This window comes from Sceloporus undulatus, chromosome 4, assembly GCF_019175285.1.
Source record: "Sceloporus undulatus isolate JIND9_A2432 ecotype Alabama chromosome 4, SceUnd_v1.1, whole genome shotgun sequence".
In the NCBI taxonomy this organism is placed as follows: Eukaryota; Metazoa; Chordata; class Lepidosauria; order Squamata; family Phrynosomatidae; genus Sceloporus; species Sceloporus undulatus.
In genome coordinates this window covers 87,680,809-87,702,363 of record NC_056525.1, presented here as the reverse complement: position 1 = coordinate 87,702,363, position 21,555 = coordinate 87,680,809, and the positions used below count along the sequence as shown (strand labels likewise).

Sequence of the window (21,555 nt, the reverse complement as noted above, 5' to 3'; positions counted from 1 at the left end):
CCCATCATCCTCTGACTGCTCCTGCATCCCCATCTCACCCCCTCTCCACCTAACCTATCATTCCCTGACTGCTCATGCATCCTGATCCTGGCCCCAGCAACCCCCAGCAACCTATCCCATCATCCCCTGACTGCTCCTGCATCCTGATCCTGGCCCCAGAAACCCCCAGCGACCTATCCCATCATCCCCTGACTGCTCCTGCATCCTGATCCTGGCCGCAGCAACCCCCAGCGACCTATCCCATCATCCCCTGACTGCTCCTGCATCCTGATCCTGGCCCCAGCAACCCCCAGCGACCTATCCCATCATCCCCTGACTGCTCCTGCATCCTGATCCTGGCCCCAGCAACCCCTAGCGACCGATCCCATCATCCCCTGACAGCTCCTGCAACCTGATCCTGGCCCCAGAAACCCCCAGCGACCTATCCCATCATCCCCTGACTGATCCTGCATCCTGATCCTGGCCCCAGGGACCCCCAGCGAGCTATCCCATCATCCCCTGCCTTCTCCTAGACCCCGATGAAGGATGACAGCTAAGGAGGGAGCAGGGAAGAAGGACAGTGTCCAGAGCCCCACTGAGCATGTGCAAGGGGGCAATTCGAATCATTGAACCCTCAAAGTGTGCTCTGGTGTGGTAATACAATGTGCAGTCACTCCCCTTTGCTTGAGTCAGCATCACGTGACTTGCTTAGAATCGAACTGACTTCACTTCCCCTTCACTTCGGAAGGACAACAGAAAGGCAACCAGGTGTGGAAAAACATCACGTTTTAACCTCAATCCGAATTGCTAGAGAGGAGTGACTCTGGATCTGGTGTGGAAAAACATCACGCTTTGCATTGCTAAAACAGGAGTGACTGAAGATCTGAGCTGCAACCCCCCCATGTGTGATAAGGTCCAATCATTTTAAAAGCCACTAATATTAATGGTTTTCACAATCACCTATGGCACGTGAGCCACAGGTTCTGAACGTATTTATCTTGAACCTAACCTGAAGAACCAGACAAGAGCAACACATTTCTTTTTATGACTTCACGTTGTCATTTGGGAGAATTTCTCTCCATAGTTGTTTTAGACCTCTGTAGATGCCACACAGGATGGCAATGGCAAACCACCTCTGAAAAAACTTAAAAGAAAACTCCATGATAGGCTTGCCTTAGGATCACCATAAGTTGGAAACAATGACAAAGGAGACTGAAGCAAGACATTTCAATCATCCTGAACATTTTTATGCTAGATTTTTTCCTCCCACTTAAAAGTGGAATTTCTCCGTTCCTCCCTTGTTAGTATATATTGTGCTATCATTAGTGTCTGATTGCTGTGTATGAGATTATTACTATTAGTATACTATCAGGTAATTTTATTCCTGCCACTTTGTGAATTTAAGGGGAAACGACAGTATATTGTGGTACTGTATTCTGAGGGCACCAGGAGCCCAGGGTGCAAATCCTTGCTAAGTCATGGAAATCTACTGGGTGAACTTGGGTTCAGCCCTAGAGGAAACCAAAGGCAACTCTCCTCCCCAAACAAATCTTGCCAGGACATCTTCACAATAGGTTTGCCTTACAGTTATCATATATCAGAAATTATTTGAAGGCACACAAAAATATACTGTATGTACACACTTTTCTGGTTAGTCTTGTAAGTACCTATTTTGTGGATCTCACAATGAGCATATGTTTATTTGTGTGTATATTCTGTTTTATTAATGTACTGCTTTATGAATGTACATCACTCTGTAATTATTGTATTTAAGCAATAAAGAAAAAAAAATGAAAAAAAAATACTGTATGTACACACTTTGGTTGATCCATCCAGACAGCAACAACAAATACATAACAGCAAGTTTTGAAGGGGAAAATATCATATTGAACTACAAGCAGTAGCTAATATAAATTAGCTTAATTTCCCAGGAAATTAAATCCCTTTAAATCATTCCCTATTATTTGGTATATGAACAAGTGGGCTTACATTTAAAATGAGACCTGTATCAAATTTCTCAACTTTCTATAGTATCTAGTCTTGGTGGAGGTAGTATGTAAATAAGAAGTGACATAATTTGTTTTGTTCTGCAAAGGAAGAAATTCTTTTAATTCCCCAAGACTAGAACAAGATTCCTCTAAATTTCTTACGATTTATTGGACTTGTTGCACAGATGTCCACTTCCTGAGCCAGCTGACGCTTGAGAATGACTTTAAGCTTAGACCTAACTGAAACATGTTGACAGAATAACATAACTAAGGCCAGACACACTGCATTTTACACTGGAAGTGGTATGGGATGCCTATCGCACAAGATGTTTTACATAAACATACATTTGGTATGTGGATTGTTCACAGAATGTTGGGGGAGGATGGAGAGAGAACCAGCTTTAGAGCAGTTGGGGAAGCTATAACAATTGTTCATTAAATCACCCCAGAGTTTGGTCATGCTTATTGAAAAAAAAGTGTGAGATGTCATTACCCACTAAAAGGTATCAAAAACAACCAGCTCTTTATAATACACAAGGCAGGGTCCTCTACAAATTGTTTCAGAGGACATTGGTTCTCACATTTTTCTCTCCAAGCTCTATTTCAGCTAAGCAATAGTTTCCCCCTACAAAAATGAATAAGAAGCAAAAATAAATCATAGAAAGGCTGCTGTCTAGTTGTCATGGACAAGGAGAGAACACAAGTGAAAGGATAATGTTTTATTTTGTGCTACAGCTACCAAGTCATAAAAGATTTCCCCTTGTAATGATGAATGCCAATTTTATATGTGCGGCTTCCATGAGTCAGGAAAATCAGGATGCATTCTCTCCACCTCAACAAAGTTCCTTTTATCCTGAATGTTGTGAAAGCAATACAGCTGAGAGCTAGATATGTGGGGACAATTGGGGTCAACTGTAGAGGTGATGAGGAATTTTGATGTGTAACTGATGTTCAATCTTTTGTTTTATGTACTATCATTTTAAAGCTGTATTTCCCCCCTCTCTATTTTACCCATTTTTGTACTTTGAATCTGGGGTTTGTACTTAAATTGTATGGCATTCACATGGTATCTGTATTTTATTCATATTTTAGATTTATTATATTTAGCTTTTTCTAATTTCTATAGAACTTCTATAGAATATTTATAGCATGTTTTATCTGGTTTTGTGTTATTTTGATATGGCCTAAGGGCTAATCAATAAACACTGACTGATTGAACTGAATGTTGTGAGTTCTAGAATGTTTTACCTATTCATAACTATGAAGACTGCAAGTCTTACCAATTATGTCTCATTTTTAAAATCTTTATTCTGGAGACCAGGCTTCAAATCCCCACTCATCCATGGAAACCTAATAAGTGACCTTGGGTAAATCACCTTCTCTCAGCCTCAGAGGAAGGCAAAGGCAAAGCCCCACTGAACTAATCTTGCCATGGAAACCCTGTGATAGGTTCACCTTAGGGTCACAGAAAAAATTATTTGAAGGCTACAAAAACATCATCATCATCATCATCATCATCATCATCATCATCGACAACAACAAGAATGCCCTAATAAGTTTCTAACAGATGACTCAATAGGATTTTTAACCCATTATTAATCTAGCTAGATTAACCTATTATTATTAAACTATTCTTAATCTAGATAGGTTAATGATCTTGCAGAAGATCAGAGATTGGTCCCAAGCCTTTGATCACAACTCCACTAGGTAGGAAATGTTTAGATCAATGGTAAAGGATCTCTCTCTCTCTCTCTTTGATCTTAAATGATTTATCTCTCATTGTTTGTAATGGGAAGGAAATTGTAAAAATCAAAGGTGACTCGTCTTTCATGTCAATGGGCTGGTAAATCCATTCTAGCTTTTACTCTGAACTTTGAAGACTTTATCCAATATATTTTGTAGGATAGAGTTCAGGATCTGGGATAGTTCTTTTAAAAATCTGTTGGAAAGCTCTGGTGCCATAGCAAACTACAGTTCCCAGAATTCCCTAACATTAAGCCAGGGCAGTGAAAGCGGTCTCAAATTGGATAGTTTCTGCAGTGTGTTTTGGACCAGTGTTTTTTTTCACTGAGTTCTCAAGCAAGAAAACTGTCTCCATTTCATTGAGTTATAAATTGGGATTTGACCTACTCTAGAGGGGAGCTAATAAATGGCACTCAGATGTGGCACATCACATCCTGGGCAGTATTAAGCTATTTGGAAAACCTTGTTTCCCAAACAAGTACAGTTTTAACCAATATTATCAATGAATTCCTGAGCTCATTTTAACATACTCTCATGCTGATATTAGCTAGATGTTTATTGACTAAAACTCAGAAAATAAGATTATTATTTTTCTAGACTTTGTGTATATTTCACTGTACCATTAATTGCTTGCTTATGTTTTCACCATCTCCTCTACAACTCAATATGCGCTTTCCCTTATCTCTTCCACTCTCATTATAGAATGGCCAAGATTTATTGATAATTGTATAAATGTTAGGTCACAAAGTGTCATTTATGTTCCACCCTGACCTTCACTGTGACCTCTGAGGATTACAGTAAGAAGGTAACATGTGAATATGGTATTGCTAAAGGGTATAACACAATTCTACAGAATTTATAATAGAGCAAAGCTTCACATTTTAGTAACAAAAACATATAATGGAGAAAAAGACTCTAAAGAACTGCTGGAGGAGCTGAGCTGATTAGTGTGCAATTGTACTAAAACAGTGGTTTCACCATCTTTAGAAATATCCAGGGGTCTATAGATAAAATACAGTACTAAATACAAGGAATGGCATATATTGAGACACTTTAGCTTATATAAATATCTGCTAAGAAACCAAAATAGAAAACAGAGTTTCAAAACTTTGAAATTTTGAAGCATGGATATAAATAGTTGTTGGACCTTCATGGCAACTGAGGTCTAAAAACCAATGAATAGATCGGCATCATCTTTTTTCATTGTAGCATAATAATTCTGCAGTGTTCATATTAGCTGAAATAACTTGATAAATGATCCAGTTTTCATATACCACCAAGCAATATATCCATACATATATATATTGTATTCCATGTACCTATGTCAATTCAGGTGAGTAACTGAGTAAAAGAAAGAGAGAGAATCATTGTAATGGTGGCACCACATCTGTTGAATGCCTTCCCTTGAGATGCTCACCTGGGCCTGATGGAATGGTCTTTCTGTTGCCAGGTGAAATCCTGTTAATTTTCCTAGGCATTTTAACCACCATGGTAACTCCAAGATTAAAAAGTACTGGCTTACTTTTGTTGCTGGTTTTACTTCTTGGGTACAGTGTTTTTGCATCTTATTACATTTTCCCTATCATTGTTTTATTGTTGTTTTGCATTCTTGTTTAGCTGTCCTGTTCACTGCCTAAAGAAATATGAGTTCTGAGTAGTCTGGAAATGTGATACACACATACATACAAAGTATGTACCTACATGCATGTGTGTGTGTGCACACACACACATACACACACAATATCTAACACAAATCATTCTTACAGACTCCAGGCTCCAACTATGCCATAATCACAAAGCTGTTGCTGCTATTATTATTATTATTATTATTATTATTATTATTGCTGGAACTCCATATTTCAGTATCAAATTCATCATCTGCAGTTACAGTTCTGTAATGGCTTCATGCTCACCTATGTGATGTATTCATGATTGTGGCACTATTGCCACAATAATAAATGTCCCCTGAATCCCACCTTAAATGCCAAAGAGCAGCTCTGAGTGATCTGTTCTGCTGGTGACTGAGGAGCTACAGGATGATGTTTTCACTCTCTTCCTGCTGGCAAGCAAGGCGGTGACAATCTGAACCAAGGCCCTTTTTGCAGTTTCTCATGGTGCTGTAGATTGCTGGCAGAGGGTGCACCTCCCTTTCCCAACTAGGTCAGCAACCCTGCCAGATGCAGAAGGAGTTGCCAGGAAGCAGCACCCACTTCCACCTGTGGCTACAGCAGGTGGACATCAGAGATACCTTGGCTGGTGGAGAAAGTGGCTGGATGTGCCAGGCAGCCTGGGGGATGACAGGATGAGTTAGCACACTGGGGTGAGACCAGTCCTACTGATGACACTGCTTTAAATGTGTAGGAGAGAATGATGTGTTACATTTGCAAATGCATTAGTCGCTTAACGTCTCTCATAATGCCTGAAAATGTTCTTTGAGGTGAAGGAAACAATCTCTTTTTAAAGCCCTACATTGAATCTGCAGAATTCGAAGAAGGCTCAAACTAAGAAAGGGCAATCCTAGCATTTCAGAATGGAGCCTTCTTTTCTAGGAAGTAATGATGTGCTGCTATGCTCAGCTAATTATACTCCACAGTCAACCCATTTCCTTAAGGCTCAGTTGAGCCCATCAAATTCTTTTCTGTCTCATCAAGCTTTTTCCTCATTCTTTTTCACTGATACTGATAAGTAATATTACTTATTAGATTACTGCAATGCAGTGTACGTGGACCTGACCTTCAAGATGACTTGGAAAATGCAGGTAATGCAAGATGCAGCAGCTAGATTGCTGACTGGAACATCATACAAAAACCATATAACATTCATTTTAAAAGACTTGCATTGGCTGCCAATATGCTTCTGGTCTGAATTTAAGGTGCTGGTTATGGCATTTCAAGCCCTAATCAACTTGAGAATTTGATATGTGAAAGAGTGCTTGATCTTACATATGACTGCCTAAAATGTGAGATTTTCTGGGAGATCTATGTATTCAGAGCAATATGCTGAAGGAGGATGTGGGAGAGGGCCTTCTGCCCTGTGATACCCCAGTTCTGGAATACCACCCCCTACATTGTTGTTATTCTGGTACCAGTTGAAAAACTGGTTGCCTTTCGAGTCTTCTGGTTTCACACCGATCTACACACATGCATACTGTTGCATTATTTTAAAGTATTTTAAGTTATTTTAACTTGTCGTCTTCTAACTTGCTAAAATGGTTCATAATGTTTGTAGCCTCTTAAAATCAGTTTTATTGCTTACGCAGTTGAAAGTGATCATGTTGATTTTATTGTTTGGTATCCTGATATCTTTAGGGGGTGGGATCAAAATATGTAAACAAGCAAACATACAAACAAGCTAGAACTGTCTGACATCATTGTGTCCTCTTTTTCTTTTATACATATGCTGTTTTTAAGCTGTATGTGAATGTGAATGAAAGTGGCCAACTCTCAATAGTTCAGTCCAAGGCGAATCCACAGAAGGCAAGAGTGATTGTTGTTGTTTAGATAGTGCTGTATATAGTCTGTAGTAAATTCTGTAAATAGAACTTGGAGATTCTGAGTATTTCTTTAGCACCTTGTGCAGTTATAGGTGCTGGCAGCACTGCAGAGCTCAGAAGAGAAGGATCATGAGTAGTGTGTAGCTCCGACAACAACTTAAAACAAAAATAGATCAAATCCCTAAAGCAAGGGTAGGGCAACTGTGGTATTCATTGAACCTTTTTTGTTTTGTTTTGTTTTGTTTTTTTGCCTGTGGGAGCCTATGGGATCTATAAATGAAAAAAAGAAAGAAAAAAAAAAAGGAAAAAATGTAAAAAAACCCAAGTTGGAAAAATTGATTTTAAAATGCTAAATGGGAAAAGGCTGTGACCTATTTAAAAGTTGACTTGCCACTTCTAGAGAGTTCTAAGAGAGGCAATTTGCCATTTTGGGGCCAGAAAAAAGGCAACTAGGGGAGTCTTGATGGACTGAGGGATGCAAAAGTAGACTTGGGGGCCACATGTGGCCTCACAGCAGTTTGTTGTTGACCCTTCCTGTAAACAAAGCAAAAGTAAAAAAAGAAAATTGAGCCCTCCTTGCAAATGGCTCCAACCAAGGACCCTGGTATTAGGACTCCCTTGTGGGGAGTGTTCAAACCTCACTTTGGCTAAAGCCTTTCCCAACCTCCTTGGATTACAATGCTCATCATCCTCTGTATCTATTGACCATGCTGGCAAGGGATGGTGGGAGCTGTAGTGCAATAATATCTGGGGAATAAAGCCTGGCAAAGGTATAAAGAAAAAAACAACAAAGGAAAGAACAGATAAGAAGTTATTTTCTTCAGGCACGTTGCCACAAATACTAGAAATGCAAATCTGCCTTTTTCAAAATATGGTTATCAGTGGATAAAAGATAACTTGGCTAGTCTGATAAATTGTCCCCTCCTATTCTGTCAGTAGTGACCTACAATTTAATTTTATGATGGTAGTTCTCAATTAGTATGCTAATAAATGTTTATGAGATCACCCTGCATAAACTATAAATTTTTACATGTTATTAATTAACCTTATGCACGGGAAAGGGAATTCCAGAGGTATAGAATTTGCTGTAAATCTGGTTACATTGCTTTTGGTACAATTTAGTCTTTCATGATTTTTAAAGCGTGGACAGCCTAAATTCAGACATAGTCATCACTGCTAATTTGATCAGTTTGCATTTATATTTTATCAGGTTTCAGTACCTTTTGTTCAAGGTTGGCTAATAATAATGATTTACAGCATACACATGGCTCTCTGGATTCATATTTGTTTGGAGCAAAACTTTGCTAGCTGATTGCTAGGGCAAAAGACATGGGAGGTAAATTCTACTGATTCCTGATTCTCACTGTATCGATCTGATAATCTGCTATAGAGAGCAGAGGGACCCTATAGAATGGCATAAGGGCAGGGATGTAGCCAAAGGGGGGTTCTTGGGGTCCAGACCCCCCTTCCATTAGAAAAATGAATGGTGCGTGCTGCTGCACCGCCGCACCCAAGACCCAATATAATGTTGGCACTTAGTCTGGACCCCCCTTCCTAAAATCCTGGCTACGTCCCTGATAAAGGACCCTATAGAATGGCATAAAAGCCCACACTGTGTGCTAAAGTGGATAAAGGAAACTGATAACACTTATTTCCCAGCTTCCTCCAGTGTGAACTCCACTACCACCCAAGTTCCTCACCTTCGAAAAGAAGTAGGTTGGTGTTAGATTGGTGCTACCTATTGATGAATACAGCTTACTACATTGGTTCCCAGCATCAGGGCACATAATAATCAGTGGTGGGAAAATTTGCTTTCTATATACTTTTTGTGTGTGAGATGGAAGGAGAGGAGAAAAATAAATGTTTCTGAAGAAAATAATGCTTCATGTGCTGGTAAGTTCTTCTACCCAGTTAATTTTATTATAAATGCACAGACATATAATTTCTTAGTGGAAGAAATGGTAAAATTGGTGAGCTACCTGTGCTCACCTGAATAATTCAGCCCCTATCATAATTTTTATAGTGAGAATATGATTTTTAGTTCATATATTTTAGGACTAAAAGAGATGCTATACTAAAATTAGAAAGCACATTTCATTTAATTTTGGGGCCTTAATTTTTTAAAAGTTTTAAACATATGTATCTTATTTTTCTGCTTCATTGAATAATCTTGGGTTGAAGTAAGTGCAATATGAAGCAGTATATAAATGAAGCTGCTACAAGGAAAAGGATCTTATCCATCCATCCATACACCCTTTCTTAAAACTGCTTGGACTATGACAAGATTTTCATACACATCATGCTACCATGTATTGTAGGAGTCCCATGATCCACTTCCTGTCAATGTGGTATTTATCCTGTGCAGTTTTGATGATCTAATAGCGGTCTTCTCCATCTTGGTTTGTCAGATTACCACTTCACAGATATTTTTGTTTTAGTCTCTGAAGTGGAAGACAGATGTTGTACAGGAGATAACATACATCACTATGGACAAGAGTGCTGTAAGAATGTATACAAAGTTAATAGCCTCTTATTAAAGATGGGGGCATTCATTGCTGAGAGAACTTGTGTATCTGTAACCATGGTAGAGTTACAGCTCTTGTTATGACCTGTGTGGCTGTTCCACCTACCCTTCAACAGAGTTGTAGTTCAGCAGCTACAGGTATTCCATTTGGATGCCAGCCAAACCTGCTTCTACTGAATGTCTAACCTTGATGCATCTGTTAGACACATGGGCTTTACACAGAAAATAAAAGTGGCAGATATTCTCTTGGTACAAATAAGTACTATACACTGGTGTCTTTCAGTTTTAGATTTTCACACTGCATCATTATTGGTCAAGTTAACTGAAATTGATGGTAAGTGGAGCCCACAACCTTTGGAGTACATCAGATTGGAAGTATGTTGGGATGAGTTTGAAAACATTGGAACATTTGGAACACAGTTTTATCTAAGAAAACACATTATTGTCTGGAGGCCCCAAAGCATTCAGTCAAGATGCTAGATCTAGGAAAATAGGAACAGCAGACTTACACGTCATATTTTCCAGAGGAAAATCAACACACCAGTCTTGTTTTAAAACAACAAAGATAAATGATGACCTGACATACTGTAGATCTCAAACCTATGCAGTGAGGAGCAACCTAGACCAGCTTTCATTGTATGTTGTGTTAAGGAAAATGCAACATGGGATATACAGTCAAAGAAATAAAACTTGTATGTGAGAGTCAGGATGACTCAGCAGAAGCAATTAGAAGCCACACAGGTGTAAAAGGTAATGCAATTAGCAAGTCCTAAATGCCAAGGACAGAAATGCAAAGTGGATAATGAACACACCTGAAAATTGTTAAAGTGGACAAGGTGAAATGATGAAATCATTAATTGTGGGTTGAAACAAGAGAACCAATGAAAATGGTTGTACACGCCCACTGGGTGGAAACTGATAAGAGTGGGTGGTGTTTTTCCAATGACTATAATAATGGCTATGAATCCCAATGTATTTTGTGGGTAGTTGTGGAGGAGTAGTGTTGGATAGTTTTGGAGCTGTATATAGTAGAATAAAGTAGATCTTTTATATAAGACTACTGAGTTGTCTGGTGTCTTGGATGAAGATACAAGAGCCAGCTGGATCCTGAAGAAGTGTGAAGACTTCTGTGGAAGCAAGAGTGAGAAGGCTTGGAGAGTTTGTCAGGGTCTTCAGCCTATTCTCTGTAACTCTGCTGCTTTAGAGCAAAGCTTTAACCACTGGCCAAAACTGGTCAGTGCCGGTGCGTAACAAGGTGGTGAGTTCAAGCCAGAGGTGAAGAGCTACAACTCCCATCATCCCTGACATGTTGTTCATTATAAATGCAAGGCTTTCAATGACCTTCTCTCCAAAATATTGAAGTTAATATTTTAATCAGTCAACTGCTATACAATCACCAACATGAAATTAGGGGAGACTCAAAGTTAGTCCCTGTTTGTTTTCTTCTCAGTGGATTGGTACAATCTTTGGGTATACCCAGTGTGGTGTGGTGGTTTGAGCATTGGACTACAAATCTGGAGAGCCGGGTTTGTTTCCCCGCTTGGTCATGAAAACCCACTGGATGACCTTGGGCAAGTGACACATTCTCAGCCCCTATACACTTAGGGTACCATAAGTTGGAAACAACTGGAAAAAACATAACAATAACAACAACAACAACTGCTCCAGGTGTAATGCTTTTAGTAGTGAAATAGTTCTACTACTACTATCCACATTGTTGCATGATTGTTGTAATGTATTTTTTTTCACAGGTATATGAAAAAATATTGCTTGGCAAAGAGTTTCACAAGTTCCTGAAAATAACAGTGATGGCTGCTGGCTTCTAGCTCAGTGGGGTAGTGAATCCACTCTGGATGTTAGTAGGAGTCAATTAAAGTTGCTGAATCTATTTTGTGGATTGGGTTCAACACCATGAATAGCTCTGGAGTGTATTCACTGCTCCACTAATATGGAGGCCATCAGTTGTCAATGACAAAACCCTGCTCCCTCAGTCCTTAAAATGTGTTTTCCCACTAGGGATTGGACTTGACCACAAGTCCCAGCATCCCTGTGTGTGTGTGTGTGTGTGTGTGTGTGTGAGAGAGAGAGAGAGAGAGAGAGAGAGAGAGAGAGAGAGATTCAGATAATGTGAACATTTTGCATAAGATGGCAAATTAGGTTGCAGTATAGTCCTCCTAACCTGTTTTTCTCTGATGCTTTAACTTTAGATGTTTAGACTTGTGAGGAAACAGGTAGCCTTTGTCCATTTATTTTCCATAAAGCACTCTGAATGTTTGCAAGACACCTTCAGAAGGAAGGAAATGCACACACCTCTCTCTCACACACATTTCCATTTCTCCGAATACCTTGTAAATTTTTTGAAAGTTAGAGATTTCTCATCAATGGAAGACAGCTGTTTTACAAATAATAGAACACTTTAGGACAGGCAAAAAACCTTGATGTGTAAGTTTTCTTGAGAAATTTAATTTAAATACTATGAATGGAATACAGGTTTCCCGTTTGGTTCTCAAATTTCTTCTGTGTCCACAGTAAAATGTAAAAAGAAAAAAAAATCCTATTCTTCTGCATTTCATTATAGAAGAAAGCTGTGGTTAAGCTGTTTAGTTTAAAATATAATTGAATTGCTGGGGCACATTAAATGTTGAAATGTTTAAAGCAGGGATGGAGAAAATAATTTAATGATGTTCTCTTTATGATAGTTAATTAGCCTGCCATGTATGAAAGTGTAACAAGAACACCACCTACTGTAAAAGTGAATGTTCTACACTCAGGATGCTAATTTATTCATGTCTGCATAAAGAGGAGAGACCAACATTTTTAACCCGTTTATGGCAAATGCTTTTGGACTGTGCCTAATATGAATGCTATCCAAGACTCATGGAAGTGTATATTTAATACATCATGGTGACAATGTAGTAATCTACATAAATGTGTTGGGCTTAGGATGTGCTTAAATATAGTTTGGACTGATGTAGTTTGAACTGACAATTTATATTAAGAATGAATCTTGTTTGATGTCTATCAACATGATAATCAAAGAAGGTAAAGGCACAGAAAAGAAAGATCCATATTTTTATTTTATTAAGGTACCTTTTAATATTTTTATCCTATTAAGATACCTTTGTTGAAGAGCTAAAGCAACAATTAATATTAAAAAATCATTTTAACCTTGTTATGCCTCCAGATTCTGGTTCAGGACATGCCAGATGTTGTCTGGTCTGCATGCAGGTTTGGTTTTTGTTTTTCTTTTAGATATTTTATTAAATCTAAAACAAAAACAAAACACCAAACCCCTTTTCTTGTCTTGAGGAAAGCGATATCAATTGGAACCAAATTAAATTGTGAATTCACAAATAGGAAATTTAATCATGTTTTTATTTTGAAATGTAACACCAAGGTCTTGTCTGCATGGACCAAAAGACCCATTCCCCCAACCCCTGTTCTGGTGTCATCCTGTTGGGACAATGCATGTCCCAAACTCCAGTTCTGGTGCAGGCAGTCCGGATGACATTTGGCATGTCCTGCACCAGAACCTAGGGGCATAACAAGGTTAATTTTAAAAACTTAACTGTTGCTTCAGCTTTTCCGGAAAGATTCAGAGCCCTCTGTTTCTGTGGAGAAGTGGCTGTCTGCATGGGCATCCTACTTAGCCACCTGATGCATCTACTGCCACCATAGGCCATTTGTTCTGAAGTCAGAACAAGCCATCCAGCAAGTGACTGTCACTGGGTTCCTCATTCTGACCTCGGAAATGAACATCCCACAGTGGCAGCAGATGCGTTGGGCAGCCCAGTGGAACACCCATGCTGACAGCCATTGTGGCACAGAAACAGGGGCCAAGGTAAGGGCAGCTGTGTGGCCCTTGGAATAACCTGTCTAGTGCAGACAAGACCTGAGTCAAGCTTAAACCTTGTTATGGACACATTAAAAGGTTAAATCCAGGGGCTCTTTCACACTACACAATAATAGCACTATGATTCCACGTTAACTGCCATGGCTGTATTCTATGGAATCCTGGGGTTTGTAGTTTGCAAAATCACTAGAGCTTTCTGGCTAAGAATTCTAAAGGCCCCTCCCTAAACTGCAAATGAGCCAGATTGGCATAGTGTTTTAAGTATTGGACTATGGCTTTGGAGACCAGGGTGTGAATCCCTACTTATCCATGGAAACCCACTGGGTGATCCTAGACAAGTCACACTCACCCAACCTCAGAGGGAGGCAATGGCAAACCTCCTGTGAACGGATCTTACTAAGAAAACACTATGACAGGTTTGCCTTAGGGTCATCATAAATTGGAAATGACTTGAAAGCACACAAGACCAACAATAAAATTGCAAATTCTAGGATGCTATGAGGCCAGGGTAGTTAAAATGAAATCACAGTACTTTCATTATATAGTGTGAAAGATCCACTGGATCTGCCTTTCATGGACAGACTGTTTCCAGTTACTAAAAGTGTTTCCACCTCAATGTGATGAATCTTCTTTTGCTTCACAGCTGTCCATCCAGAGGTCTGCACAGCATTTGCAATCGGGTTGGAAGGATTCCATCAATATGAGAAGGTGAGGAGGTCTGCTTCTGCCAGCTCAACAGCATGTGCCTAATCTGGATTCAACCCAAAGTGAAGAATTATTTTGCCAGTTTCCAATATTTTACACCCTGTATTTTAATCCCCACTGTTTTAGGGCCAAACTAGACACTGGCTTGAATTCAGTTGTTAATCCAACATAAAAGAGATTCATTGGATCAATAGTTGAGTAGTAAGTAGAAATGTAAGTAAGCCTTATTGATTCAACGGGTCAACTCTAGTTAGGGCTAGCAATGGGATTCAGGTCATTACATTATTCATGTAGTTAGTCATTGTGCCAATACTGTGCAAATATTTTTAACAGTAAACAACAGCTGTGGCATGACGGGTCGCTGATGCAGACTGGGACTATTCCAGGGACGTGGTGTCTGTGTCTGTGTGTTTAACCTGCTATAGTCCTGACATTCTGAGCTCAAGGCTGACTGGATGCTCCCCTGCTGACAAACAGTAGCTGCAGGTGAGAGGGATGTAGTCTGGATTGGGATTGTGGCATCTGAAAAGGGCAAAAGCTGTCCACCTATCATGTTATGATATAGATCTGGATCTTTATCCCCATGCCTACTGCTTATTAAAAAAAAAAAGCGCGTATGCACACACACAAAATTGTGAGCAGAAATGGGAAAGCTGGGACAGTGGAGTTGGATCAGGACTGTGGCACTTGCAAAGGGCAAAAGCCGTCTGCCTATCATGTTATGATATTGATCTGGACCTGGATCCTGATATGGATCCAGATCCAGATTTAGATCCAGATCTCCTCCCCCCCCCCACCTACTGGTTACTTTAAAAAGAAAAGCACACGCACAAATGAAACTGTGAGCAGCAACAGGGAAAGCTGGGACAGTGGATAGTCTGACTTTAATTTCTCACTATGTTCTTAGAATTATCTAATGGATTTATGTCTCCTCTTTCTCCCAATATGGGCTCCTAAGCAGCTTACCATATTAACTAAAACAAAATAATTTAAACCATATGTGGTTAAAAAAAAAGATTTAAAAGCGTTAAGCAATCAGTCCAATTGAAAAAGTAATATAATACAATTAAAAACACATATTATATATTGAAACAGTGCATTGTGCATTCTTGTACCCCAACCAGCTAAAGGCTGGAGGACTGTTTGAACAACAATGTCTTTGCCTGTTGGCAAGAAGAGAACAGTGAAGCAATGGTGTCCCCATCCAGGGCTTTCTATCACCCAGTGTATATATATATATATATGTGTGTGTGTGTGTGTGTGTGTGTGTGTGTGTGTGTATGTGGGCTGCCGGGGGGGGGGGGTGGGGAGCAGATGCTTCAGCCCTCTCCTTCATTGCGCCTGAGGTCTTCTTGTGAAGAGGCTTCCCCTGCTGTGGTAAAGCTGGGAGAGGCAAGCTCAGGCCTCTTCTATGCCCTGGCAGTGGAGGTCTCCTCATGAAAAGTCACCCCCACCATGACAAAATGGGGAGAAGTGAGCTGGGCCTCTCCTTAGCAGTAGTGTTGGAGGGTCTCACCCGATGTGGCAAGCTAGGAGCGGCACACTTGGTGAGAAGAAGGACCACTGGTTGTGTCACCTGGTACGGGCTGCACTCCCTATCCCCTAGTGATGCCAGTGGAGAGAAGGGGGCGAACAGCGCTTCCTTTGGGACAGAGTTCAGTAGCTGCTACCAATAGGCTCTCTGCTGGGTTCTCACAAAAAGATCCTGTGAGGGTGGTGAGATGGAGAGAAAGCCTTCCTACAAAAATTGTACAGGTTATCTCTCGCTTATCTGAAATGCTTGGGACCAGAAGTGTTTGGGATTTTTTAGATTTTGGAATATTTGCATATACATAATGAGATATCGTGATGATGGGACTCAGATCTAAACACAAAAATCATTTATGATATTAATTCATTTATACACATAGCCTGATGGTAATTTTATACACAATATTTTAAATTATTTTGTGCATGAAACAAAGATTGTGTACAGTGAACCGTCAGAAAGCAAAGGTGTCACTATCTCAGCCACCTATGTGAACATTTTTGGATTTTGAAATATTTTGCAATTTGGAATTCTAGATAAGGAAGATTCAGCTTGTATAAATATAGGCAGGTTTACATGCAGAGATACAGACTTTGAGATAGTCTTGATTTAGGATGCAAAGGGCTTTGAATTATGCTCAGAAATGACTGGTACCAGTGAAGCAGCTTCAACAAGGGAGTTATATACCATCCGTAAACTACACCAGCCAGCAGTCTAGCTACAGGATTTTGTACTTGCTGAAGTTTCTGAACAGTTTTCAAAGGCAGCCCCACACAGAGTGTGTGATAGTAATCAAACAGGATTTAATCATGTATTACCATAGCCAGGTTTCATGTCTTGAGGAATGGTGCATCTGGCAGACTCGCTTTAATGGTGGAAATATAGTCCAAGCCATTGCTGAAACCTGAGCTTCCAGGTTCAGGACTGAGTCCAGGAATATGCCCAGGTTTTGCGACTTCAGGGAGAGTGTGATCCCATCCAGTACGCATTGAATCCCTATTCCCTGATCTGCCTTCTGAGTGATCTATTTGTCTGGATTAAAGTGCAATTGGTTCTCCCTTCAGATGTCTTCACTGCCAAAAGGAATGCTGTAACCTGTAGTTTCAATTTCTCCCAGTTGAAAAGAATGAGCCATAAAGAATTAAAATTATTGATCACAAAATTTCTGGCTGTGATTATGTATCTACTTAGATGCTTCAATTGTTTTGTAGCAAATGCTATCTGAAATCAAAAATTTAACTCCTTTATTCCTATATTTTTCTGTCCTTGATTGGATGATGGTAGAGATTATATCTGCCTGATCTGCTGCCCAGGATAGTGGGTCTCCAAAATGTTTCACTACTGAGAACATTGCACTATATAAAGGTCTGGGTGAGGGTTTTCTCAGCTGTAGCACTCAGATTATGATTTCCCCTTTCCCTTTGGAGGCCTGACTAATACTGACATAACATTGTCCTTATTTTGTGTCAAGGGAAATCCTGGCAGTTGACTTAAGGATGTGGGGCCAAATGAGATCATGGCTTTATTTTATTCTATTCACATTGCACAATTGTTTGAATTGTTTAGGGTAATTTTATTAATTGCACCAAGCTCTGAGATTTGTTGATATAAGTTGGTTCAGAAATACTTTTAAATAAATGAAGAAAACTGTATCTTGTCTTGCTGGGTCATCTTTGTCCTTGTTCACATGTACAGAGTGGAACCATCTGCAGCAAAATTCTAGGAGCTCCTATAACAGTGATGGTGAACCTTTTTGGGGCTGAGTGCCCCAACTAAAAGTTTTTCCAGCACTAGTTGTTCCCCGGTGCCGGGAGCCGGACTTCCACCCTCCGAGGGTGGGACTTCTGCCCTTGCATCTTTTCCAGCCTCCAGCTGTCTCTGGAGAGGCAGCTGGAGGCCAGGAAAAGTCTGGGGGGAGGAGGAACAGGAATGTGCTCCTGTTCCATCTTCTCTCCACCGGGTGCCAGGCCAAATGGCATTGTGTGTCACAGTTGGCCCACGTGCCATAGGTTCACCATCACAGTCCTATAACCTGCCCTTGTTATCTTGGCCTCTGTTCCCAAGCAGTCTGCATGGACATCTTGCTGGGCTGCACAGCCCATCCTCTGCCACCACAAGTCACTCACTACTGGACATCTCATTGTTGGACATCTTATTCTGACCTCAGAACGAGTGACCAGGAGTGGCAGAGTACCAGGTGGCTCAGCCTGTGGCAGCTACGGTGTGGGAATGGAGGACTCTAGATCTTTCCAGAAGATCTAGAACAGTATGCAGTTTGCTTACTCCATTTAAGGCTGTAATACCCTGGTTCTGGTGCAGAAAGTGTCATCTGTCACCTGGATAGCATGTACCAGGGCCAGGGTTTGGGACATAAATAATCCCAACAGGACAATACCAGAACTGATAAGGTTTGAATGCTAAGAAGGATTTGGACAACCTCAGAAAAACTAGTCAGGGAAGTATTTGTTCATTTCTGACCTAAATCTTTTCTCTCTCTCTCTCTCTCTCTCTCTCTATATATATATATATATATATATATATATGTATATGTATATGGGATTTATATCCCACCTTTCTCTCAAAATTGGATTCAAATCAGCTAAAAATTTTGTAAAATTTGAAACTGGGAGAACATCCATCCATCCATTTGTCTACCCATCCCCAAGCAATTTCAATTTAATAGAATTTCTGTGAATATTTTTTCCCCCAGTTTTAATCTAAGGTTTGTTCTGTAGTACAGAGAAATGAACTTTCATAAAGATGGAAATTTGCAGTCACAGCTTGTTCTGCCTTTGAAACACACTCAGTCATCCACTTTAGGCTGGAGGCAAGAAAATGTTAATGAAGCAACTATACCTTTACCAATCAAATTAGGAAACATTAATTGATCTCCTGTGTTATTAATTGGGTCTTATCCTTTACATGGGAAGAAGTTAATACAATTTCATATGTATTGTTTGTAATTTTATACTGTGTGCTGAGTGGGGTTAGGTGATTTGCACTTTTACCTTAATAAATTAATATGATGATCAGCAGTGTAACACAAATATAATTTATTTTTGTCATCAGAGGACAGACTGGGAATGAAATCAGTTAATTAAAACTACTCCTTCACCTCAACAGAATGTAGATTCTCCAGTGCAAAATATACAGTATACATTCCTCTCTATGATGAGTACAGTACGTGTATATATTGTCATTGGAAGACTTGAATCAGGTGTGAAATAAGCTGAAAAAGCATGTCATCTCCACAGGGGCAGACTTATGGCTTGGGGTGGAGTGCAATGGTGAGTACAATGGTAATCAGCCATTGCACAATGAGAATTAGAACTAAACCCAGATAATTAAGGAAATTCAGATCACAGTGCTCCATAATAACTGAAAACATGGGCACAATGATGGCTCCTTCCTGTTCTTTAAGTAAACGATAATTCCTTGGTAATTCTTAGTGAACAATAACAGTAAATTTTTTCACCTTTTACTATTATGGTTCACTAAGAAGATACCTAGGAATTGTAGTTTACTAGGTATGAACACATTTCCTATTAGGAATTACCACCCACTTTCACAGCATGACAATTTCCATGGTTCCCTGTAGGGAGAAGTCACAACTTCCAGAATCTCCTAGCCAGAATGGCCAGTAGTAATAGTAGCCTGGAAAATTAACTTTTTCATCTGAGGACATGTTAAAACAATGTACATCTGTGACATAGTACAGTTGAAACAGAAAAAGAGAGGCACACAGGCAATGTGCTGGGTACTTTGAACACACATTTTTGTCCTAAAACAAATGACTCAGAATATGTCAAAAGTGTACAGAAAGTATATCTCCTTAATTCATTGCTGCTTTAATCAGAGGTCACTTGCACACTATACAGTTATAGACTTTTGATACAACTTTACTGCTATAGGTCTATCCCATGGCATTCTGGGATTTGCAGTTTGAGGATGAGATATTTAGAATTCCCTGCCAGGAAACGCTAGTGACTCAAGATGCATATAACTGCAGAATGAATGCAGCTGTCATAGTTCAGTGCTTTGGATTACTGGGATTTGTAGTTTTGTGAAATATTTAGCCTTCCCCACCAGAGAGCTTTGGTACCACAACAAGCTACAAATCCCAGGATTCCATGGGATGGAGCCATGACAGTTAAAGCAATGTCAAACTGCATTAATTCTGCATTGTGGCAGCAACCCCAGTTTAGCACAGGTTCTTTGCTGATGTTCACATCATCATATCATTATCATGTATCAACATGCATATATCTAAGGTCAGATATCCAGATAACTTGTACAACAGTGAAGTGGGTTTGCCATACATCAGACAAAGGTGAGCACCATGCTGTCCTTTACTTGCCTTTTTTGTGTGGCTTCTGCCACTGCTCAGGTCACCACCACTGAAATGTGGTTATGAGTTCTCTAGAAAGTGTGTGAACTGTTCTGGAAGCACAGTCTGAAAAAATCTGGTGGTGCAGGAGAACACTATAGCATTATTCTGTACCACAGAAAGCTGCTGAAGTTACTGTCAGCAACTGTGGCACTGGCAAATTCAGCAGCTGAATGCCAAAAATGGTGATGTTGGTGGCAGACAAATGGGCAATGATGCAGCCTCTGATTGGTTTGGGGGAGTCCAATATGGCCCCAGACTCTAGAATGTTGTTCTTTCTTACTTTGGACAATGCAAGACATTGACATATTTGTGTTATATTTCAAAATCTTCTTTCTTTATTTAACTTTCGGGATGTAGTATCTTACTCTATCCCTTGCCTGGTAAGATTAGCTCTGGAAATTGCTGTGAACAGTTGTGCGTCATCTCAACAGATGTTACCTCGGAGTAGCCTATCAATTTGGTGTGAATGCATGAGCTGTTAGGTAATCAGTAAATATTTGACCCAACTGCAACACGGAGTCAATTCCTTTTCAAAAAGGGAAGGGAGAGAACTCTAATTTGTCCCCACATTTACTTGGATGATCTCCCCATCAGTGATGTTCCATGAATAAATTATTAACATTCACTAATTTATTTATTATGAGTACTTTATGCCACCCTTCAATTGTATTATCAGAGCTGCTATTTCAAGTAAAATTTTTGCCAGTTTGGTATCCATTAGGAAATCACAATTGGCTCCAAAGGACTTTAATACACTCTGTGCTCCATGCTGCTAAGGTTATTAAAATATGTTCAAATGCAATTACAACTTCATCAGTTAGAAAGAGAAATAAGCCAGGGGGAAAATACAGCAAAAGAGGAGGTATTTCAAAATTCTTTGTGCAAATCGGTGTTTTCTTCCCCTGTTTTTAAGGTGATGGCATTTTTTTACCTGCTGGTTTGAAGCCAGTTCTCTTGCTTTGCAAGGATGAGGTGGGACTGACAGGCACAGTAGCCTTACTGATTGTACAAAGTCCCTAATAGAGAAGGTCTTTGGCTGTCAAGTACACTTGCAATATTGCACAGGGGGCCAGCCGTACTTCAGCCATGATGATAGAGTGGGCAGCACTCTTGTCAGATCAATTATGTACAAGGCCCATCTTCTCTATGATTCCCCTAATTTTTCCTCCTGACAGTTCACCTTGGGCTCAACCTTCTGTTCTCACGGAGACAAACCTGTAGACAATAGCAAACCTAAAGCTGTTTCTCCCCTCTCTGGAATATGACACAAAGTAACCCTTTCATGTCCTATGTCTTGCTGCTTTTCAGACAAATGTGATTGTTAAGTGATTAGTGAAAAGGTTTGAAGGGTA

At 39.9% G+C, this 21,555-nt stretch overlaps 1 protein-coding gene across 3 annotated transcripts in view; it reads right to left on the bottom strand.

The window, feature by feature from the left end:
- The window catches only part of NFIA (nuclear factor I A), a 599,011-nt gene that overhangs the window by 496,127 nt on the left and 81,329 nt on the right, over nt 1-21,555 (bottom strand). The gene's annotated exons all lie outside the window — the stretch shown is intronic.